The following is a 21,023-nucleotide window of genomic DNA, read 5'->3' on the forward strand; positions in this document are numbered from 1 at the left end:
GTAAATTCGAGGTCGGGACCCGGTTGCGAGTTATATTTTTATAAATAAAATTACTTCCAAAGAGTATATTACTATAATCACAGAAATTCCTTTTGCTCAAGTGGAGCGGAAAGAATTCGCAAATGAAAACGATAAAAAAAAAAAAAAAAGAAGGGAAAAAGGGGTGCAACACGAGGACTTCCCAGGAGGTCACCCATCCTAGTACTACTCTCGCCCAAGCACGCTTAACTGCGGAGTTCTGATGCGATCCGGTGCATTAGTGCTGGTATGATCGCACCCGTTCATTCACCGTAACAATTTGTATACATGCGCATTGCCGAACAAAAAAAAACCCAGAGCATTCCAAAGCTCGTAAACTCGCAACCGAGACCCCTCTTTCGAGCCTTCTTCTTCCAAAATACTGTTTTTCACCCTCCCGGTATTGTCCCATTCCCAAAAGAGTCCGCCGTCTGTAAAAGCAAGGTGAACTCGCAACAAAAAAAAGACAAAATGTTTATGAAATCCGCGCAACACTTGGAAATCAAGAGGCCATCCATGCCAGGCACGCTTCCGCGGGGAGTTCCGACGGGTCCGGTGCAATTTCCGCTTACACGAACGCACCGATGCACGCCTCTTTCGAACAATTCGTTCGTATGCGCATCGACCCGCGTCAACGGGTCCTTACCTTCGAGTGCCCGTAAATTCGAGGTCGGGACCCGGTTGCGAGTTATATTTTTATAAATAAAATTACTTCCAAAGAGTATATTACTATAATCACCGAAATGCCTTTTGCTCAAGTGGAGCGGAAAGAATTCGCAAATGAAAACGATAAAAAAAAAAAAAAGAAGGGAAAAAGGGGTGCAACACGAGGACTTCCCAGGAGGTCACCCATCCTAGTACTACTCTCGCCCAAGCACGCTTAACTGCGGAGTTCTGATGGGATCCGGTGCATTAGTGCTGGTATGATCGCACCCGTTCATTCACAGTAACAATTTGTATACATGCGCATTGCCGACCAAAAAAAAACCCAGAGCATTCCAAAGCTCGTAAACTCGCAACCGAGACCCCTCTTTCGAGCCTTCTTCTTCCCAAATACTGTTTTTCACCCTCCCGGTATTGTCCCATTCCCAAAAGAGTCCGCCGTCTGTAAAAGCAAGGTGAACTCGCAACAAAAAAAAGACAAAATGTTTATGAAATCCGCGCAACACTTGGAATTCAAGAGGCCATCCATGCCAGGCACGCTTCCGCGGGGAGTTCCGACGGGTCCGGTGCAATTTCCGCTTACACGAACGCACCGATGCACGCCTCTTTCGAACAATTCGTTCGTATGCGCATCGACCCGCGTCAACGGGTCCTTACATTCGAGTGCCCGTAAATTCGAGGTCGGGACCCGGTTGCGAGTTATATTTTTATAAATAAAATTACTTCCAAAGAGTATATTACTATAATCACAGAAATTCCTTTTGCTCAAGTGGAGCGGAAAGAATTCGCAAATGAAAACGATAAAAAAAAAAAAAAAGAAGGGAAAAAGGGGTGCAACACGAGGACTTCCCAGGAGGTCACCCATCCTAGTACTACTCTCGCCCAAGCACGCTTAACTGCGGAGTTCTGATGCGATCCGGTGCATTAGTGCTGGTATGATCGCACCCGTTCATTCACCGTAACAATTTGTATACATGCGCATTGCCGAACAAAAAAAAACCCAGAGCATTCCAAAGCTCGTAAACTCGCAACCGAGACCCCTCTTTCGAGCCTTCTTCTTCCAAAATACTGTTTTTCACCCTCCCGGTATTGTCCCATTCCCAAAAGAGTCCGCCGTCTGTAAAAGCAAGGTGAACTCGCAACAAAAAAAAGACAAAATGTTTATGAAATCCGCGCAACACTTGGAAATCAAGAGGCCATCCATGCCAGGCACGCTTCCGCGGGGAGTTCCGACGGGTCCGGTGCAATTTCCGCTTACACGAACGCACCGATGCACGCCTCTTTCGAACAATTCGTTCGTATGCGCATCGACCCGCGTCAACGGGTCCTTACCTTCGAGTGCCCGTAAATTCGAGGTCGGGACCCGGTTGCGAGTTATATTTTTATAAATAAAATTACTTCCAAAGAGTATATTACTATAATCACCGAAATGCCTTTTGCTCAAGTGGAGCGGAAAGAATTCGCAAATGAAAACGATAAAAAAAAAAAAAGAAGGGAAAAAGGGGTGCAACACGAGGACTTCCCAGGAGGTCACCCATCCTAGTACTACTCTCGCCCAAGCACGCTTAACTGCGGAGTTCTGATGGGATCCGGTGCATTAGTGCTGGTATGATCGCACCCGTTCATTCACAGTAACAATTTGTATACATGCGCATTGCCGACCAAAAAAAAACCCAGAGCATTCCAAAGCTCGTAAACTCGCAACCGAGACCCCTCTTTCGAGCCTTCTTCTTCCCAAATACTGTTTTTCACCCTCCCGGTATTGTCCCATTCCCAAAAGAGTCCGCCGTCTGTAAAAGCAAGGTGAACTCGCAACAAAAAAAAGACAAAATGTTTATGAAATCCGCGCAACACTTGGAATTCAAGAGGCCATCCATGCCAGGCACGCTTCCGCGGGGAGTTCCGACGGGTCCGGTGCAATTTCCGCTTACACGAACGCACCGATGCACGCCTCTTTCGAACAATTCGTTCGTATGCGCATCGACCCGCGTCAACGGGTCCTTACATTCGAGTGCCCGTAAATTCGAGGTCGGGACCCGGTTGCGAGTTATATTTTTATAAATAAAATTACTTCCAAAGAGTATATTACTATAATCACAGAAATTCCTTTTGCTCAAGTGGAGCGGAAAGAATTCGCAAATGAAAACGATAAAAAAAAAAAAAAAGAAGGGAAAAAGGGGTGCAACACGAGGACTTCCCAGGAGGTCACCCATCCTAGTACTACTCTCGCCCAAGCACGCTTAACTGCGGAGTTCTGATGCGATCCGGTGCATTAGTGCTGGTATGATCGCACCCGTTCATTCACCGTAACAATTTGTATACATGCGCATTGCCGAACAAAAAAAAACCCAGAGCATTCCAAAGCTCGTAAACTCGCAACCGAGACCCCTCTTTCGAGCCTTCTTCTTCCAAAATACTGTTTTTCACCCTCCCGGTATTGTCCCATTCCCAAAAGAGTCCGCCGTCTGTAAAAGCAAGGTGAACTCGCAACAAAAAAAAGACAAAATGTTTATGAAATCCGCGCAACACTTGGATATCAAGAGGCCATCCATGCCAGGCACGCTTCCGCGGGGAGTTCCGACGGGTCCGGTGCAATTTCCGCTTACACGAACGCACCGATGCACGCCTCTTTCGAACAATTCGTTCGTATGCGCATCGACCCGCGTCAACGGGTCCTTACCTTCGAGTGCCCGTAAATTCGAGGTCGGGACCCGGTTGCGAGTTATATTTTTATAAATAAAATTACTTCCAAAGAGTATATTACTATAATCACCGAAATGCCTTTTGCTCAAGTGGAGCGGAAAGAATTCGCAAATGAAAACGATAAAAAAAAAAAAGAAGGGAAAAAGGGGTGCAACACGAGGACTTCCCAGGAGGTCACCCATCCTAGTACTACTCTCGCCCAAGCACGCTTAACTGCGGAGTTCTGATGGGATCCGGTGCATTAGTGCTGGTATGATCGCACCCGTTCATTCACAGTAACAATTTGTATACATGCGCATTGCCGACCAAAAAAAAACCCAGAGCATTCCAAAGCTCGTAAACTCGCAACCGAGACCCCTCTTTCGAGCCTTCTTCTTCCCAAATACTGTTTTTCACCCTCCCGGTATTGTCCCATTCCCAAAAGAGTCCGCCGTCTGTAAAAGCAAGGTGAACTCGCAACAAAAAAAAGACAAAATGTTTATGAAATCCGCGCAACACTTGGAATTCAAGAGGCCATCCATGCCAGGCACGCTTCCGCGGGGAGTTCCGACGGGTCCGGTGCAATTTCCGCTTACACGAACGCACCGATGCACGCCTCTTTCGAACAATTCGTTCGTATGCGCATCGACCCGCGTCAACGGGTCCTTACATTCGAGTGCCCGTAAATTCGAGGTCGGGACCCGGTTGCGAGTTATATTTTTATAAATAAAATTACTTCCAAAGAGTATATTACTATAATCACAGAAATTCCTTTTGCTCAAGTGGAGCGGAAAGAATTCGCAAATGAAAACGATAAAAAAAAAAAAAAAGAAGGGAAAAAGGGGTGCAACACGAGGACTTCCCAGGAGGTCACCCATCCTAGTACTACTCTCGCCCAAGCACGCTTAACTGCGGAGTTCTGATGCGATCCGGTGCATTAGTGCTGGTATGATCGCACCCGTTCATTCACCGTAACAATTTGTATACATGCGCATTGCCGAACAAAAAAAAACCCAGAGCATTCCAAAGCTCGTAAACTCGCAACCGAGACCCCTCTTTCGAGCCTTCTTCTTCCAAAATACTGTTTTTCACCCTCCCGGTATTGTCCCATTCCCAAAAGAGTCCGCCGTCTGTAAAAGCAAGGTGAACTCGCAACAAAAAAAAGACAAAATGTTTATGAAATCCGCGCAACACTTGGAAATCAAGAGGCCATCCATGCCAGGCACGCTTCCGCGGGGAGTTCCGACGGGTCCGGTGCAATTTCCGCTTACACGAACGCACCGATGCACGCCTCTTTCGAACAATTCGTTCGTATGCGCATCGACCCGCGTCAACGGGTCCTTACCTTCGAGTGCCCGTAAATTCGAGGTCGGGACCCGGTTGCGAGTTATATTTTTATAAATAAAATTACTTCCAAAGAGTATATTACTATAATCACCGAAATGCCTTTTGCTCAAGTGGAGCGGAAAGAATTCGCAAATGAAAACGATAAAAAAAAAAAAAGAAGGGAAAAAGGGGTGCAACACGAGGACTTCCCAGGAGGTCACCCATCCTAGTACTACTCTCGCCCAAGCACGCTTAACTGCGGAGTTCTGATGGGATCCGGTGCATTAGTGCTGGTATGATCGCACCCGTTCATTCACAGTAACAATTTGTATACATGCGCATTGCCGACCAAAAAAAAACCCAGAGCATTCCAAAGCTCGTAAACTCGCAACCGAGACCCCTCTTTCGAGCCTTCTTCTTCCCAAATACTGTTTTTCACCCTCCCGGTATTGTCCCATTCCCAAAAGAGTCCGCCGTCTGTAAAAGCAAGGTGAACTCGCAACAAAAAAAAGACAAAATGTTTATGAAATCCGCGCAACACTTGGAATTCAAGAGGCCATCCATGCCAGGCACGCTTCCGCGGGGAGTTCCGACGGGTCCGGTGCAATTTCCGCTTACACGAACGCACCGATGCACGCCTCTTTCGAACAATTCGTTCGTATGCGCATCGACCCGCGTCAACGGGTCCTTACATTCGAGTGCCCGTAAATTCGAGGTCGGGACCCGGTTGCGAGTTATATTTTTATAAATAAAATTACTTCCAAAGAGTATATTACTATAATCACAGAAATTCCTTTTGCTCAAGTGGAGCGGAAAGAATTCGCAAATGAAAACGATAAAAAAAAAAAAAAAGAAGGGAAAAAGGGGTGCAACACGAGGACTTCCCAGGAGGTCACCCATCCTAGTACTACTCTCGCCCAAGCACGCTTAACTGCGGAGTTCTGATGCGATCCGGTGCATTAGTGCTGGTATGATCGCACCCGTTCATTCACCGTAACAATTTGTATACATGCGCATTGCCGAACAAAAAAAAACCCAGAGCATTCCAAAGCTCGTAAACTCGCAACCGAGACCCCTCTTTCGAGCCTTCTTCTTCCAAAATACTGTTTTTCACCCTCCCGGTATTGTCCCATTCCCAAAAGAGTCCGCCGTCTGTAAAAGCAAGGTGAACTCGCAACAAAAAAAAGACAAAATGTTTATGAAATCCGCGCAACACTTGGAAATCAAGAGGCCATCCATGCCAGGCACGCTTCCGCGGGGAGTTCCGACGGGTCCGGTGCAATTTCCGCTTACACGAACGCACCGATGCACGCCTCTTTCGAACAATTCGTTCGTATGCGCATCGACCCGCGTCAACGGGTCCTTACCTTCGAGTGCCCGTAAATTCGAGGTCGGGACCCGGTTGCGAGTTATATTTTTATAAATAAAATTACTTCCAAAGAGTATATTACTATAATCACCGAAATGCCTTTTGCTCAAGTGGAGCGGAAAGAATTCGCAAATGAAAACGATAAAAAAAAAAAAAGAAGGGAAAAAGGGGTGCAACACGAGGACTTCCCAGGAGGTCACCCATCCTAGTACTACTCTCGCCCAAGCACGCTTAACTGCGGAGTTCTGATGGGATCCGGTGCATTAGTGCTGGTATGATCGCACCCGTTCATTCACAGTAACAATTTGTATACATGCGCATTGCCGACCAAAAAAAAACCCAGAGCATTCCAAAGCTCGTAAACTCGCAACCGAGACCCCTCTTTCGAGCCTTCTTCTTCCAAAATACTGTTTTTCACCCTCCCGGTATTGTCCCATTCCCAAAAGAGTCCGCCGTCTGTAAAAGCAAGGTGAACTCGCAACAAAAAAAAGACAAAATGTTTATGAAATCCGCGCAACACTTGGAATTCAAGAGGCCATCCATGCCAGGCACGCTTCCGCGGGGAGTTCCGACGGGTCCGGTGCAATTTCCGCTTACACGAACGCACCGATGCACGCCTCTTTCGAACAATTCGTTCGTATGCGCATCGACCCGCGTCAACGGGTCCTTACATTCGAGTGCCCGTAAATTCGAGGTCGGGACCCGGTTGCGAGTTATATTTTTATAAATAAAATTACTTCCAAAGAGTATATTACTATAATCACAGAAATTCCTTTTGCTCAAGTGGAGCGGAAAGAATTCGCAAATGAAAACGATAAAAAAAAAAAAAGAAGGGAAAAAGGGGTGCAACACGAGGACTTCCCAGGAGGTCACCCATCCTAGTACTACTCTCGCCCAAGCACGCTTAACTGCGGAGTTCTGATGCGATCCGGTGCATTAGTGCTGGTATGATCGCACCCGTTCATTCACCGTAACAATTTGTATACATGCGCATTGCCGACCAAAAAAAAACCCAGAGCATTCCAAAGCTCGTAAACTCGCAACCGAGACCCCTCTTTCGAGCCTTCTTCTTCCAAAATACTGTTTTTCACCCTCCCGGTATTGTCCCATTCCCAAAAGAGTCCGCCGTCTGTAAAAGCAAGGTGAACTCGCAACAAAAAAAAGACAAAATGTTTATGAAATCCGCGCAACACTTGGAATTCAAGAGGCCATCCATGCCAGGCACGCTTCCGCGGGGAGTTCCGACGGGTCCGGTGCAATTTCCGCTTACACGAACGCACCGATGCACGCCTCTTTCGAACAATTCGTTCGTATGCGCATCGACCCGCGTCAACGGGTCCTTACCTTCGAGTGCCCGTAAATTCGAGGTCGGGACCCGGTTGCGAGTTATATTTTTATAAATAAAATTACTTCCAAAGAGTATATTACTATAATCACCGAAATTCCTTTTGCTCAAGTGGAGCGGAAAGAATTCGCAAATGAAAACGATAAAAAAAAAAAAAAGAAGGGAAAAAGGGGTGCAACACGAGGACTTCCCAGGAGGTCACCCATCCTAGTACTACTCTCGCCCAAGCACGCTTAACTGCGGAGTTCTGATGGGATCCGGTGCATTAGTGCTGGTATGATCGCACCCGTTCATTCACCGTAACAATTTGTATACATGCGCATTGCCGAACAAAAAAAAACCCAGAGCATTCCAAAGCTCGTAAACTCGCAACCGAGACCCCTCTTTCGAGCCTTCTTCTTCCAAAATACTGTTTTTCACCCTCCCGGTATTGTCCCATTCCCAAAAGAGTCCGCCGTCTGTAAAAGCAAGGTGAACTCGCAACAAAAAAAAGACAAAATGTTTATGAAATCCGCGCAACACTTGGAATTCAAGAGGCCATCCATGCCAGGCACGCTTCCGCGGGGAGTTCCGACGGGTCCGGTGCAATTTCCGCTTACACGAACGCACCGATGCACGCCTCTTTCGAACAATTCGTTCGTATGCGCATCGACCCGCGTCAACTCCTTACCTTCGAGTGCCCGTAAATTCGAGGTCGGGACCCGGTTGCGAGTTATATTTTTATAAATAAAATTACTTCCAAAGAGTATATTACTATAATCACCGAAATTCCTTTTGCTCAAGTGGAGCGGAAAGAATTCGCAAATGAAAACGATAAAAAAAAAAAAAAAAGAAGGGAAAAAGGGGTGCAACACGAGGACTTCCCAGGAGGTCACCCATCCTAGTACTACTCTCGCCCAAGCACGCTTAACTGCGGAGTTCTGATGGGATCCGGTGCATTAGTGCTGGTATGATCGCACCCGTTCATTCACCGTAACAATTTGTATACATGCGCATTGCCGACCAAAAAAAAACCCAGAGCATTGCAAAGCTCGTAAACTCGCAACCGAGACCCCTCTTTCGAGCCTTCTTCTTCCCAAATACTGTTTTTCACCCTCCCGGTATTGTCCCATTCCCAAAAGAGTCTGCCGTCTGTAAAAGCAAGGTGAACTCGCAACAAAAAAAAGACAAAATGTTTATGAAATCCGCGCAACACTTGGAAATCAAGAGGCCATCCATGCCAGGCACGCTTCCGCGGGGAGTTCCGACGGGTCCGGTGCAATTTCCGCTTACACGAACGCACCGATGCACGCCTCTTTCGAACAATTCGTTCGTATGCGCATCGACCCGCGTCAACGGGTCCTTACCTTCGAGTGCCCGTAAATTCGAGGTCGGGACCCGGTTGCGAGTTATATTTTTATAAATAAAATTACTTCCAAAGAGTATATTACTATAATCACCGAAATTCCTTTTGCTCAAGTGGAGCGGAAAGAATTCGCAAATGAAAACGATAAAAAAAAAAAAAAGAAGGGAAAAAGGGGTGCAACACGAGGACTTCCCAGGAGGTCACCCATCCTAGTACTACTCTCGCCCAAGCACGCTTAACTGCGGAGTTCTGATGGGATCCGGTGCATTAGTGCTGGTATGATCGCACCCGTTCATTCACCGTAACAATTTGTATACATGCGCATTGCCGAACAAAAAAAAACCCAGAGCATTCCAAAGCTCGTAAACTCGCAACCGAGACCCCTCTTTCGAGCCTTCTTCTTCCAAAATACTGTTTTTCACCCTCCCGGTATTGTCCCATTCCCAAAAGAGTCCGCCGTCTGTAAAAGCAAGGTGAACTCGCAACAAAAAAAAGACAAAATGTTTATGAAATCCGCGCAACACTTGGAATTCAAGAGGCCATCCATGCCAGGCACGCTTCCGCGGGGAGTTCCGACGGGTCCGGTGCAATTTCCGCTTACACGAACGCACCGATGCACGCCTCTTTCGAACAATTCGTTCGTATGCGCATCGACCCGCGTCAACGGGTCCTTACCTTCGAGTGCCCGTAAATTCGAGGTCGGGACCCGGTTGCGAGTTATATTTTTATAAATAAAATTACTTCCAAAGAGTATATTACTATAATCACCGAAATTCCTTTTGCTCAAGTGGAGCGGAAAGAATTCGCAAATGAAAACGATAAAAAAAAAAAAAAAGAAGGGAAAAAGGGGTGCAACACGAGGACTTCCCAGGAGGTCACCCATCCTAGTACTACTCTCGCCCAAGCACGCTTAACTGCGGAGTTCTGATGGGATCCGGTGCATTAGTGCTGGTATGATCGCACCCGTTCATTCACCGTAACAATTTGTATACATGCGCATTGCCGACCAAAAAAAAACCCAGAGCATTCCAAAGCTCGTAAACTCGCAACCGAGACCCCTCTTTCGAGCCTTCTTCTTCCCAAATACTGTTTTTCACCCTCCCGGTATTGTCCCATTCCCAAAAGAGTCTGCCGTCTGTAAAAGCAAGGTGAACTCGCAACAAAAAAAAGACAAAATGTTTATGAAATCCGCGCAACACTTGGAAATCAAGAGGCCATCCATGCCAGGCACGCTTCCGCGGGGAGTTCCGACGGGTCCGGTGCAATTTCCGCTTACACGAACGCACCGATGCACGCCTCTTTCGAACAATTCGTTCGTATGCGCATCGACCCGCGTCAACGGGTCCTTACCTTCGAGTGCCCGTAAATTCGAGGTCGGGACCCGGTTGCGAGTTATATTTTTATAAATAAAATTACTTCCAAAGAGTATATTACTATAATCACCGAAATTCCTTTTGCTCAAGTGGAGCGGAAAGAATTCGCAAATGAAAACGATAAAAAAAAAAAAAAGAAGGGAAAAAGGGGTGCAACACGAGGACTTCCCAGGAGGTCACCCATCCTAGTACTACTCTCGCCCAAGCACGCTTAACTGCGGAGTTCTGATGGGATCCGGTGCATTAGTGCTGGTATGATCGCACCCGTTCATTCACCGTAACAATTTGTATACATGCGCATTGCCGAACAAAAAAAAACCCAGAGCATTCCAAAGCTCGTAAACTCGCAACCGAGACCCCTCTTTCGAGCCTTCTTCTTCCAAAATACTGTTTTTCACCCTCCCGGTATTGTCCCATTCCCAAAAGAGTCCGCCGTCTGTAAAAGCAAGGTGAACTCGCAACAAAAAAAAGACAAAATGTTTATGAAATCCGCGCAACACTTGGAATTCAAGAGGCCATCCATGCCAGGCACGCTTCCGCGGGGAGTTCCGACGGGTCCGGTGCAATTTCCGCTTACACGAACGCACCGATGCACGCCTCTTTCGAACAATTCGTTCGTATGCGCATCGACCCGCGTCAACGGGTCCTTACCTTCGAGTGCCCGTAAATTCGAGGTCGGGACCCGGTTGCGAGTTATATTTTTATAAATAAAATTACTTCCAAAGAGTATATTACTATAATCACCGAAATTCCTTTTGCTCAAGTGGAGCGGAAAGAATTCGCAAATGAAAACGATAAAAAAAAAAAAAAAGAAGGGAAAAAGGGGTGCAACACGAGGACTTCCCAGGAGGTCACCCATCCTAGTACTACTCTCGCCCAAGCACGCTTAACTGCGGAGTTCTGATGGGATCCGGTGCATTAGTGCTGGTATGATCGCACCCGTTCATTCACCGTAACAATTTGTATACATGCGCATTGCCGACCAAAAAAAAACCCAGAGCATTCCAAAGCTCGTAAACTCGCAACCGAGACCCCTCTTTCGAGCCTTCTTCTTCCCAAATACTGTTTTTCACCCTCCCGGTATTGTCCCATTCCCAAAAGAGTCTGCCGTCTGTAAAAGCAAGGTGAACTCGCAACAAAAAAAAGACAAAATGTTTATGAAATCCGCGCAACACTTGGAAATCAAGAGGCCATCCATGCCAGGCACGCTTCCGCGGGGAGTTCCGACGGGTCCGGTGCAATTTCCGCTTACACGAACGCACCGATGCACGCCTCTTTCGAACAATTCGTTCGTATGCGCATCGACCCGCGTCAACGGGTCCTTACCTTCGAGTGCCCGTAAATTCGAGGTCGGGACCCGGTTGCGAGTTATATTTTTATAAATAAAATTACTTCCAAAGAGTATATTACTATAATCACCGAAATTCCTTTTGCTCAAGTGGAGCGGAAAGAATTCGCAAATGAAAACGATAAAAAAAAAAAAAAGAAGGGAAAAAGGGGTGCAACACGAGGACTTCCCAGGAGGTCACCCATCCTAGTACTACTCTCGCCCAAGCACGCTTAACTGCGGAGTTCTGATGGGATCCGGTGCATTAGTGCTGGTATGATCGCACCCGTTCATTCACCGTAACAATTTGTATACATGCGCATTGCCGAACAAAAAAAAACCCAGAGCATTCCAAAGCTCGTAAACTCGCAACCGAGACCCCTCTTTCGAGCCTTCTTCTTCCAAAATACTGTTTTTCACCCTCCCGGTATTGTCCCATTCCCAAAAGAGTCCGCCGTCTGTAAAAGCAAGGTGAACTCGCAACAAAAAAAAGACAAAATGTTTATGAAATCCGCGCAACACTTGGAATTCAAGAGGCCATCCATGCCAGGCACGCTTCCGCGGGGAGTTCCGACGGGTCCGGTGCAATTTCCGCTTACACGAACGCACCGATGCACGCCTCTTTCGAACAATTCGTTCGTATGCGCATCGACCCGCGTCAACGGGTCCTTACCTTCGAGTGCCCGTAAATTCGAGGTCGGGACCCGGTTGCGAGTTATATTTTTATAAATAAAATTACTTCCAAAGAGTATATTACTATAATCACCGAAATTCCTTTTGCTCAAGTGGAGCGGAAAGAATTCGCAAATGAAAACGATAAAAAAAAAAGAAGGGAAAAAGGGGTGCAACACGAGGACTTCCCAGGAGGTCACCCATCCTAGTACTACTCTCGCCCAAGCACGCTTAACTGCGGAGTTCTGATGGGATCCGGTGCATTAGTGCTGGTATGATCGCACCCGTTCATTCACAGTAACAATTTGTATACATGCGCATTGCCGACCAAAAAAAAACCCAGAGCATTCCAAAGCTCGTAAACTCGCAACCGAGACCCCTCTTTCGAGCCTTCTTCTTCCCAAATACTGTTTTTCACCCTCCCGGTATTGTCCCATTCCCAAAAGAGTCCGCCGTCTGTAAAAGCAAGGTGAACTCGCAACAAAAAAAAGACAAAATGTTTATGAAATCCGCGCAACACTTGGAAATCAAGAGGCCATCCATGCCAGGCACGCTTCCGCGGGGAGTTCCGACGGGTCCGGTGCAATTTCCGCTTACACGAACGCACCGATGCACGCCTCTTTCGAACAATTCGTTCGTATGCGCATCGACCCGCGTCAACGGGTCCTTACCTTCGAGTGCCCGTAAATTCGAGGTCGGGACCCGGTTGCGAGTTATATTTTTATAAATAAAATTACTTCCAAAGAGTATATTACTATAATCACCGAAATTCCTTTTGCTCAAGTGGAGCGGAAAGAATTCGCAAATGAAAACGATAAAAAAAAAAAAAAGAAGGGAAAAAGGGGTGCAACACGAGGACTTCCCAGGAGGTCACCCATCCTAGTACTACTCTCGCCCAAGCACGCTTAACTGCGGAGTTCTGATGGGATCCGGTGCATTAGTGCTGGTATGATCGCACCCGTTCATTCACCGTAACAATTTGTATACATGCGCATTGCCGAACAAAAAAAAACCCAGAGCATTCCAAAGCTCGTAAACTCGCAACCGAGACCCCTCTTTCGAGCCTTCTTCTTCCAAAATACTGTTTTTCACCCTCCCGGTATTGTCCCATTCCCAAAAGAGTCCGCCGTCTGTAAAAGCAAGGTGAACTCGCAACAAAAAAAAGACAAAATGTTTATGAAATCCGCGCAACACTTGGAATTCAAGAGGCCATCCATGCCAGGCACGCTTCCGCGGGGAGTTCCGACGGGTCCGGTGCAATTTCCGCTTACACGAACGCACCGATGCACGCCTCTTTCGAACAATTCGTTCGTATGCGCATCGACCCGCGTCAACGGGTCCTTACCTTCGAGTGCCCGTAAATTCGAGGTCGGGACCCGGTTGCGAGTTATATTTTTATAAATAAAATTACTTCCAAAGAGTATATTACTATAATCACCGAAATTCCTTTTGCTCAAGTGGAGCGGAAAGAATTCGCAAATGAAAACGATAAAAAAAAAAGAAGGGAAAAAGGGGTGCAACACGAGGACTTCCCAGGAGGTCACCCATCCTAGTACTACTCTCGCCCAAGCACGCTTAACTGCGGAGTTCTGATGGGATCCGGTGCATTAGTGCTGGTATGATCGCACCCGTTCATTCACAGTAACAATTTGTATACATGCGCATTGCCGACCAAAAAAAAACCCAGAGCATTCCAAAGCTCGTAAACTCGCAACCGAGACCCCTCTTTCGAGCCTTCTTCTTCCCAAATACTGTTTTTCACCCTCCCGGTATTGTCCCATTCCCAAAAGAGTCCGCCGTCTGTAAAAGCAAGGTGAACTCGCAACAAAAAAAAGACAAAATGTTTATGAAATCCGCGCAACACTTGGAAATCAAGAGGCCATCCATGCCAGGCACGCTTCCGCGGGGAGTTCCGACGGGTCCGGTGCAATTTCCGCTTACACGAACGCACCGATGCACGCCTCTTTCGAACAATTCGTTCGTATGCGCATCGACCCGCGTCAACGGGTCCTTACCTTCGAGTGCCCGTAAATTCGAGGTCGGGACCCGGTTGCGAGTTATATTTTTATAAATAAAATTACTTCCAAAGAGTATATTACTATAATCACCGAAATTCCTTTTGCTCAAGTGGAGCGGAAAGAACTCGCAAATGAAAACGATAAAAAAAAAAAAAAAGAAGGGAAAAAGGGGTGCAACACGAGGACTTCCCAGGAGGTCACCCATCCTAGTACTACTCTCGCCCAAGCACGCTTAACTGCGGAGTTCTGATGGGATCCGGTGCATTAGTGCTGGTATGATCGCACCCGTTCATTCACCGTAACAATTTGTATACATGCGCATTGCCGAACAAAAAAAAACCCAGAGCATTCCAAAGCTCGTAAACTCGCAACCGAGACCCCTCTTTCGAGCCTTCTTCTTCCAAAATACTGTTTTTCACCCTCCCGGTATTGTCCCATTCCCAAAAGAGTCCGCCGTCTGTAAAAGCAAGGTGAACTCGCAACAAAAAAAAGACAAAATGTTTATGAAATCCGCGCAACACTTGGAATTCAAGAGGCCATCCATGCCAGGCACGCTTCCGCGGGGAGTTCCGACGGGTCCGGTGCAATTTCCGCTTACACGAACGCACCGATGCACGCCTCTTTCGAACAATTCGTTCGTATGCGCATCGACCCGCGTCAACGGGTCCTTACCTTCGAGTGCCCGTAAATTCGAGGTCGGGACCCGGTTGCGAGTTATATTTTTATAAATAAAATTACTTCCAAAGAGTATATTACTATAATCACCGAAATTCCTTTTGCTCAAGTGGAGCGGAAAGAATTCGCAAATGAAAACGATAAAAAAAAAAAAAAAAAGAAGGGAAAAAGGGGTGCAACACGAGGACTTCCCAGGAGGTCACCCATCCTAGTACTACTCTCGCCCAAGCACGCTTAACTGCGGAGTTCTGATGGGATCCGGTGCATTAGTGCTGGTATGATCGCACCCGTTCATTCACCGTAACAATTTGTATACATGCGCATTGCCGACCAAAAAAAAACCCAGAGCATTGCAAAGCTCGTAAACTCGCAACCGAGACCCCTCTTTCGAGCCTTCTTCTTCCCAAATACTGTTTTTCACCCTCTCGGTATTGTCCCATTCCCAAAAGAGTCTGCCGTCTGTAAAAGCAAGGTGAACTCGCAACAAAAAAAAGACAAAATGTTTATGAAATCCGCGCAACACTTGGAAATCAAGAGGCCATCCATGCCAGGCACGCTTCCGCGGGGAGTTCCGACGGGTCCGGTGCAATTTCCGCTTACACGAACGCACCGATGCACGCCTCTTTCGAACAATTCGTTCGTATGCGCATCGACCCGCGTCAACGGGTCCTTACCTTCGAGTGCCCGTAAATTCGAGGTCGGGACCCGGTTGCGAGTTATATTTTTATAAATAAAATTACTTCCAAAGAGTATATTACTATAATCACCGAAATTCCTTTTGCTCAAGTGGAGCGGAAAGAATTCGCAAATGAAAACGATAAAAAAAAAAAAAAGAAGGGAAAAAGGGGTGCAACACGAGGACTTCCCAGGAGGTCACCCATCCTAGTGCTACTCTCGCCCAAGCACGCTTAACTGCGGAGTTCTGATGGGATCCGGTGCATTAGTGCTGGTATGATCGCACCCGTTCATTCACCGTAACAATTTGTATACATGCGCATTGCCGAACAAAAAAAAACCCAGAGCATTCCAAAGCTCGTAAACTCGCAACCGAGACCCCTCTTTCGAGCCTTCTTCTTCCAAAATACTGTTTTTCACCCTCCCGGTATTGTCCCATTCCCAAAAGAGTCCGCCGTCTGTAAAAGCAAGGTGAACTCGCAACAAAAAAAAGACAAAATGTTTATGAAATCCGCGCAACACTTGGAATTCAAGAGGCCATCCATGCCAGGCACGCTTCCGCGGGGAGTTCCGACGGGTCCGGTGCAATTTCCGCTTACACGAACGCACCGATGCACGCCTCTTTCGAACAATTCGTTCGTATGCGCATCGACCCGCGTCAACGGGTCCTTACCTTCGAGTGCCCGTAAATTCGAGGTCGGGACCCGGTTGCGAGTTATATTTTTATAAATAAAATTACTTCCAAAGAGTATATTACTATAATCACCGAAATTCCTTTTGCTCAAGTGGAGCGGAAAGAATTCGCAAATGAAAACGATAAAAAAAAAAAAAAGAAGGGAAAAAGGGGTGCAACACGAGGACTTCCCAGGAGGTCACCCATCCTAGTACTACTCTCGCCCAAGCACGCTTAACTGCGGAGTTCTGATGGGATCCGGTGCATTAGTGCTGGTATGATCGCACCCGTTCATTCACCGTAACAATTTGTATACATGCGCATTGCCGACCAAAAAAAAACCCAGAGCATTCCAAAGCTCGTAAACTCGCAACCGAGACCCCTCTTTCGAGCCTTCTTCTTCCCAAATACTGTTTTTCACCCTCCCGGTATTGTCCCATTCCCAAAAGAGTCCGCCGTCTGTAAAAGCAAGGTGAACTCGCAACAAAAAAAAGACAAAATGTTTAAGAAATCCGCGCAACACTTGGAATTCAAGAGGCCATCCATGCCAGGCACGCTTCCGCGGGGAGTTCCGACGGGTCCGGTGCAATTTCCGCTTACACGAACGCACCGATGCACGCCTCTTTCGAACAATTCGTTCGTATGCGCATCGACCCGCGTCAACGGGTCCTTACCTTCGAGTGCCCGTAAATTCGAGGTCGGGACCCGGTTGCGAGTTATATTTTTATAAATAAAATTACTTCCAAAGAGTATATTACTATAATCACCGAAATTCCTTTTGCTCAAGTGGAGCGGAAAGAATTCGCAAATGAAAACGATAAAAAAAAAAAAAAAGAAGGGAAAAAGGGGTGCAACACGAGGACTTCCCAGGAGGTCACCCATCCTAGTACTACTCTCGCCCAAGCACGCTTAACTGCGGAGTTCTGATGGGATCCGGTGCATTAGTGCTGGTATGATCGCACCCGTTCATTCACCGTAACAATTTGTATACATGCGCATTGCCGACCAAAAAAAAACCCAGAGCATTCCAAAGCTCGTAAACTCGCAACCGAGACCCCTCTTTCGAGCCTTCTTCTTCCCAAATACTGTTTTTCACCCTCCCGGTATTGTCCCATTCCCAAAAGAGTCTGCCGTCTGTAAAAGCAAGGTGAACTCGCAACAAAAAAAAGACAAAATGTTTATGAAATCCGCGCAACACTTGGAAATCAAGAGGCCATCCATGCCAGGCACGCTTCCGCGGGGAGTTCCGACGGGTCCGGTGCAATTTCCGCTTACACGAACGCACCGATGCACGCCTCTTTCGAACAATTCGTTCGTATGCGCATCGACCCGCGTCAACGGGTCCTTACCTTCGAGTGCCCGTAAATTCGAGGTCGGGACCCGGTTGCGAGTTATATTTTTATAAATAAAATTACTTCCAAAGAGTATATTACTATAATCACCGAAATTCCTTTTGCTCAAGTGGAGCGGAAAGAATTCGCAAATGAAAACGATAAAAAAAAAAGAAGGGAAAAAGGGGTGCAACACGAGGACTTCCCAGGAGGTCACCCATCCTAGTACTACTCTCGCCCAAGCACGCTTAACTGCGGAGTTCTGATGGGATCCGGTGCATTAGTGCTGGTATGATCGCACCCGTTCATTCACCGTAACAATTTGTATACATGCGCATTGCCGACCAAAAAAAAACCCAGAGCATTCCAAAGCTCGTAAACTCGCAACCGAGACCCCTCTTTCGAGCCTTCTTCTTCCCAAATACTGTTTTTCACCCTCCCGGTATTGTCCCATTCCCAAAAGAGTCTGCCGTCTGTAAAAGCAAGGTGAACTCGCAACAAAAAAAAGACAAAATGTTTATGAAATCCGCGCAACACTTGGAAATCAAGAGGCCATCCATGCCAGGCACGCTTCCGCGGGGAGTTCCGACGGGTCCGGTGCAATTTCCGCTTACACGAACGCACCGATGCACGCCTCTTTCGAATAATTCGTTCGTATGCGCATCGACCCGCGTCAACGGGTCCTTACCTTCGAGTGCCCGTAAATTCGAGGTCGGGACCCGGTTGCGAGTTATATTTTTATAAATAAAATTACTTCCAAAGAGTATATTACTATAATCACCGAAATTCCTTTTGCTCAAGTGGAGCGGAAAGAATTCGCAAATGAAAACGATAAAAAAAAAAGAAGGGAAAAAGGGGTGCAACACGAGGACTTCCCAGGAGGTCACCCATCCTAGTACTACTCTCGCCCAAGCACGCTTAACTGCGGAGTTCTGATGGGATCCGGTGCATTAGTGCTGGTATGATCGCACCCGTTCATTCACAGTAACAATTTGTATACATGCGCATTGCCGACCAAAAAAAAACCCAGAGCATTCCAAAGCTCGTAAACTCGCAACCGAGACCCCTCTTTCGAGCCTTCTTCTTCCCAAATACTGTTTTTCACCCTCCCGGTATTGTCCCATTCCCAAAAGAGTCTGCCGTCTGTAAAAGCAAGGTGAACTCGCAACAAAAAAAAGACAAAATGTTTATGAAATCCGCGCAACACTTGGAAATCAAGAGGCCATCCATGCCAGGCACGCTTCCGCGGGGAGTTCCGACGGGTCCGGTGCAATTTCCGCTTACACGAACGCACCGATGCACGCCTCTTTCGAACAATTCGTTCGTATGCGCATCGACCCGCGTCAACGGGTCCTTACCTTCGAGTGCCCGTAAATTCGAGGTCGGGACCCGGTTGCGAGTTATATTTTTATAAATAAAATTACTTCCAAAGAGTATATTACTATAATCACCGAAATTCCTTTTGCTCAAGTGGAGCGGAAAGAATTCGCAAATGAAAACGATAAAAAAAAAAAAAAAGAAGGGAAAAAGGGGTGCAACACGAGGACTTCCCAGGAGGTCACCCATCCTAGTGCTACTCTCGCCCAAGCACGCTTAACTGCGGAGTTCTGATGGGATCCGGTGCATTAGTGCTGGTATGATCGCACCCGTTCATTCACCGTAACAATTTGTATACATGCGCATTGCCGAACAAAAAAAAACCCAGAGCATTCCAAAGCTCGTAAACTCGCAACCGAGACCCCTCTTTCGAGCCTTCTTCTTCCAAAATACTGTTTTTCACCCTCCCGGTATTGTCCCATTCCCAAAAGAGTCCGCCGTCTGTAAAAGCAAGGTGAACTCGCAACAAAAAAAAGACAAAATGTTTATGAAATCCGCGCAACACTTGGAATTCAAGAGGCCATCCATGCCAGGCACGCTTCCGCGGGGAGTTCCGACGGGTCCGGTGCAATTTCCGCTTACACGAACGCACCGATGCACGCCTCTTTCGAACAATTCGTTCGTATGCGCATCGACCCGCGTCAACGGGTCCTTACCTTCGAGTGCCCGTAAATTCGAGGTCGGGACCCGGTTGCGAGTTATATTTTTATAAATAAAATTACTTCCAAAGAGTATATTACTATAATCACCGAAATTCCTTTTGCTCAAGTGGAGCGGAAAGAATTCGCAAATGAAAACGATAAAAAAAAAAAAAGAAGGGAAAAAGGGGTGCAACACGAGGACTTCCCAGGAGGTCACCCATCCTAGTACTACTCTCGCCCAAGCACGCTTAACTGCGGAGTTCTGATGGGATCCGGTGCATTAGTGCTGGTATGATCGCACCCGTTCATTCACCGTAACAATTTGTATACATGCGCATTGCCGACCAAAAAAAAACCCAGAGCATTCCAAAGCTCGTAAACTCGCAACCGAGACCCCTCTTTCGAGCCTTCTTCTTCCCAAATACTGTTTTTCACCCTCCCGGTATTGTCCCATTCCCAAAAGAGTCCGCCGTCTGTAAAAGCAAGGTGAACTCGCAACAAAAAAAAGACAAAATGTTTAAGAAATCCGCGCAACACTTGGAATTCAAGAGGCCATCCATGCCAGGCACGCTTCCGCGGGGAGTTCCGACGGGTCCGGTGCAATTTCCGCTTACACGAACGCACCGATGCACGCCTCTTTCGAACAATTCGTTCGTATGCGCATCGACCCGCGTCAACGGGTCCTTACCTTCGAGTGCCCGTAAATTCGAGGTCGGGACCCGGTTGCGAGTTATATTTTTATAAATAAAATTACTTCCAAAGAGTATATTACTATAATCACCGAAATTCCTTTTGCTCAAGTGGAGCGGAAAGAATTCGCAAATGAAAACGATAAAAAAAAAAAAAAAGAAGGGAAAAAGGGGTGCAACACGAGGACTTCCCAGGAGGTCACCCATCCTAGTACTACTCTCGCCCAAGCACGCTTAACTGCGGAGTTCTGATGGGATCCGGTGCATTAGTGCTGGTATGATCGCACCCGTTCATTCACCGTAACAATTTGTATACATGCGCATTGCCGACCAAAAAAAAACCCAGAGCATTCCAAAGCTCGTAAACTCGCAACCGAGACCCCTCTTTCGAGCCTTCTTCTTCCCAAATACTGTTTTTCACCCTCCCGGTATTGTCCCATTCCCAAAAGAGTCTGCCGTCTGTAAAAGCAAGGTGAACTCGCAACAAAAAAAAGACAAAATGTTTATGAAATCCGCGCAACACTTGGAAATCAAGAGGCCATCCATGCCAGGCACGCTTCCGCGGGGAGTTCCGACGGGTCCGGTGCAATTTCCGCTTACACGAACGCACCGATGCACGCCTCTTTCGAACAATTCGTTCGTATGCGCATCGACCCGCGTCAACGGGTCCTTACCTTCGAGTGCCCGTAAATTCGAGGTCGGGACCCGGTTGCGAGTTATATTTTTATAAATAAAATTACTTCCAAAGAGTATATTACTATAATCACCGAAATTCCTTTTGCTCAAGTGGAGCGGAAAGAATTCGCAAATGAAAACGATAAAAA

General features: G+C 47.0%; 31 non-coding genes across 31 annotated transcripts; all 31 read right to left on the reverse strand.

Moving 5' to 3' along the window:
- Positions 1–160: 160 nt before the first annotated feature.
- On the reverse strand, positions 161–279 carry LOC130816498 (5S ribosomal RNA). Its single transcript, XR_009043028.1, has one exon. It is a non-coding gene; the product is annotated as a 5S ribosomal RNA (ribosomal RNA).
- Positions 280–834: 555 nt separating this feature from the next.
- On the reverse strand, positions 835–953 carry LOC130817004 (5S ribosomal RNA). The gene has a single exon (XR_009043531.1). It is a non-coding gene; the product is annotated as a 5S ribosomal RNA (ribosomal RNA).
- Positions 954–1,509: 556 nt separating this feature from the next.
- Positions 1,510–1,628, reverse strand: LOC130816500 (5S ribosomal RNA). The gene has a single exon (XR_009043030.1). It is a non-coding gene; the product is annotated as a 5S ribosomal RNA (ribosomal RNA).
- Positions 1,629–2,182: 554 nt separating this feature from the next.
- LOC130817006 (5S ribosomal RNA) lies at positions 2,183–2,301 on the reverse strand. Its single transcript, XR_009043533.1, has one exon. It is a non-coding gene; the product is annotated as a 5S ribosomal RNA (ribosomal RNA).
- A 556-nt stretch (positions 2,302–2,857) lies between these two features.
- Positions 2,858–2,976, reverse strand: LOC130816501 (5S ribosomal RNA). The gene has a single exon (XR_009043031.1). It is a non-coding gene; the product is annotated as a 5S ribosomal RNA (ribosomal RNA).
- Positions 2,977–3,529: 553 nt separating this feature from the next.
- LOC130817008 (5S ribosomal RNA) lies at positions 3,530–3,648 on the reverse strand. The gene has a single exon (XR_009043534.1). It is a non-coding gene; the product is annotated as a 5S ribosomal RNA (ribosomal RNA).
- A 556-nt stretch (positions 3,649–4,204) lies between these two features.
- Positions 4,205–4,323, reverse strand: LOC130816502 (5S ribosomal RNA). The gene has a single exon (XR_009043032.1). It is a non-coding gene; the product is annotated as a 5S ribosomal RNA (ribosomal RNA).
- Positions 4,324–4,877: 554 nt separating this feature from the next.
- LOC130817009 (5S ribosomal RNA) lies at positions 4,878–4,996 on the reverse strand. The gene has a single exon (XR_009043535.1). It is a non-coding gene; the product is annotated as a 5S ribosomal RNA (ribosomal RNA).
- A 556-nt stretch (positions 4,997–5,552) lies between these two features.
- LOC130816503 (5S ribosomal RNA) lies at positions 5,553–5,671 on the reverse strand. The gene has a single exon (XR_009043033.1). It is a non-coding gene; the product is annotated as a 5S ribosomal RNA (ribosomal RNA).
- Positions 5,672–6,225: 554 nt separating this feature from the next.
- Positions 6,226–6,344, reverse strand: LOC130817010 (5S ribosomal RNA). Its single transcript, XR_009043536.1, has one exon. It is a non-coding gene; the product is annotated as a 5S ribosomal RNA (ribosomal RNA).
- Positions 6,345–6,898: 554 nt separating this feature from the next.
- Positions 6,899–7,017, reverse strand: LOC130816504 (5S ribosomal RNA). The gene has a single exon (XR_009043034.1). It is a non-coding gene; the product is annotated as a 5S ribosomal RNA (ribosomal RNA).
- Positions 7,018–7,572: 555 nt separating this feature from the next.
- LOC130817011 (5S ribosomal RNA) lies at positions 7,573–7,691 on the reverse strand. The gene has a single exon (XR_009043537.1). It is a non-coding gene; the product is annotated as a 5S ribosomal RNA (ribosomal RNA).
- A 554-nt stretch (positions 7,692–8,245) lies between these two features.
- Positions 8,246–8,364, reverse strand: LOC130817012 (5S ribosomal RNA). The gene has a single exon (XR_009043538.1). It is a non-coding gene; the product is annotated as a 5S ribosomal RNA (ribosomal RNA).
- Positions 8,365–8,919: 555 nt separating this feature from the next.
- LOC130817013 (5S ribosomal RNA) lies at positions 8,920–9,038 on the reverse strand. Its single transcript, XR_009043539.1, has one exon. It is a non-coding gene; the product is annotated as a 5S ribosomal RNA (ribosomal RNA).
- Positions 9,039–9,594: 556 nt separating this feature from the next.
- On the reverse strand, positions 9,595–9,713 carry LOC130817014 (5S ribosomal RNA). The gene has a single exon (XR_009043540.1). It is a non-coding gene; the product is annotated as a 5S ribosomal RNA (ribosomal RNA).
- A 555-nt stretch (positions 9,714–10,268) lies between these two features.
- LOC130817015 (5S ribosomal RNA) lies at positions 10,269–10,387 on the reverse strand. The gene has a single exon (XR_009043541.1). It is a non-coding gene; the product is annotated as a 5S ribosomal RNA (ribosomal RNA).
- A 556-nt stretch (positions 10,388–10,943) lies between these two features.
- On the reverse strand, positions 10,944–11,062 carry LOC130817016 (5S ribosomal RNA). Its single transcript, XR_009043542.1, has one exon. It is a non-coding gene; the product is annotated as a 5S ribosomal RNA (ribosomal RNA).
- Positions 11,063–11,617: 555 nt separating this feature from the next.
- Positions 11,618–11,736, reverse strand: LOC130817018 (5S ribosomal RNA). The gene has a single exon (XR_009043544.1). It is a non-coding gene; the product is annotated as a 5S ribosomal RNA (ribosomal RNA).
- A 551-nt stretch (positions 11,737–12,287) lies between these two features.
- Positions 12,288–12,406, reverse strand: LOC130817019 (5S ribosomal RNA). The gene has a single exon (XR_009043545.1). It is a non-coding gene; the product is annotated as a 5S ribosomal RNA (ribosomal RNA).
- Positions 12,407–12,961: 555 nt separating this feature from the next.
- LOC130817020 (5S ribosomal RNA) lies at positions 12,962–13,080 on the reverse strand. Its single transcript, XR_009043546.1, has one exon. It is a non-coding gene; the product is annotated as a 5S ribosomal RNA (ribosomal RNA).
- Positions 13,081–13,631: 551 nt separating this feature from the next.
- Positions 13,632–13,750, reverse strand: LOC130817021 (5S ribosomal RNA). Its single transcript, XR_009043547.1, has one exon. It is a non-coding gene; the product is annotated as a 5S ribosomal RNA (ribosomal RNA).
- Positions 13,751–14,306: 556 nt separating this feature from the next.
- On the reverse strand, positions 14,307–14,425 carry LOC130817022 (5S ribosomal RNA). Its single transcript, XR_009043548.1, has one exon. It is a non-coding gene; the product is annotated as a 5S ribosomal RNA (ribosomal RNA).
- A 558-nt stretch (positions 14,426–14,983) lies between these two features.
- LOC130817024 (5S ribosomal RNA) lies at positions 14,984–15,102 on the reverse strand. Its single transcript, XR_009043549.1, has one exon. It is a non-coding gene; the product is annotated as a 5S ribosomal RNA (ribosomal RNA).
- Positions 15,103–15,657: 555 nt separating this feature from the next.
- On the reverse strand, positions 15,658–15,776 carry LOC130816620 (5S ribosomal RNA). The gene has a single exon (XR_009043159.1). It is a non-coding gene; the product is annotated as a 5S ribosomal RNA (ribosomal RNA).
- A 555-nt stretch (positions 15,777–16,331) lies between these two features.
- Positions 16,332–16,450, reverse strand: LOC130817025 (5S ribosomal RNA). Its single transcript, XR_009043550.1, has one exon. It is a non-coding gene; the product is annotated as a 5S ribosomal RNA (ribosomal RNA).
- Positions 16,451–17,006: 556 nt separating this feature from the next.
- On the reverse strand, positions 17,007–17,125 carry LOC130817026 (5S ribosomal RNA). The gene has a single exon (XR_009043551.1). It is a non-coding gene; the product is annotated as a 5S ribosomal RNA (ribosomal RNA).
- A 551-nt stretch (positions 17,126–17,676) lies between these two features.
- Positions 17,677–17,795, reverse strand: LOC130817027 (5S ribosomal RNA). Its single transcript, XR_009043552.1, has one exon. It is a non-coding gene; the product is annotated as a 5S ribosomal RNA (ribosomal RNA).
- Positions 17,796–18,346: 551 nt separating this feature from the next.
- On the reverse strand, positions 18,347–18,465 carry LOC130817028 (5S ribosomal RNA). Its single transcript, XR_009043553.1, has one exon. It is a non-coding gene; the product is annotated as a 5S ribosomal RNA (ribosomal RNA).
- Positions 18,466–19,021: 556 nt separating this feature from the next.
- LOC130816621 (5S ribosomal RNA) lies at positions 19,022–19,140 on the reverse strand. The gene has a single exon (XR_009043160.1). It is a non-coding gene; the product is annotated as a 5S ribosomal RNA (ribosomal RNA).
- Positions 19,141–19,694: 554 nt separating this feature from the next.
- LOC130817030 (5S ribosomal RNA) lies at positions 19,695–19,813 on the reverse strand. Its single transcript, XR_009043555.1, has one exon. It is a non-coding gene; the product is annotated as a 5S ribosomal RNA (ribosomal RNA).
- A 556-nt stretch (positions 19,814–20,369) lies between these two features.
- Positions 20,370–20,488, reverse strand: LOC130817031 (5S ribosomal RNA). Its single transcript, XR_009043556.1, has one exon. It is a non-coding gene; the product is annotated as a 5S ribosomal RNA (ribosomal RNA).
- Between the last annotated feature and the right edge of the window lie 535 nt (positions 20,489–21,023).

The sequence above is a fragment of the Amaranthus tricolor genome, chromosome 6 (genome assembly GCF_026212465.1).
Source record: "Amaranthus tricolor cultivar Red isolate AtriRed21 chromosome 6, ASM2621246v1, whole genome shotgun sequence".
NCBI lineage: Eukaryota > Viridiplantae > Streptophyta > Magnoliopsida > Caryophyllales > Amaranthaceae > Amaranthus > Amaranthus tricolor.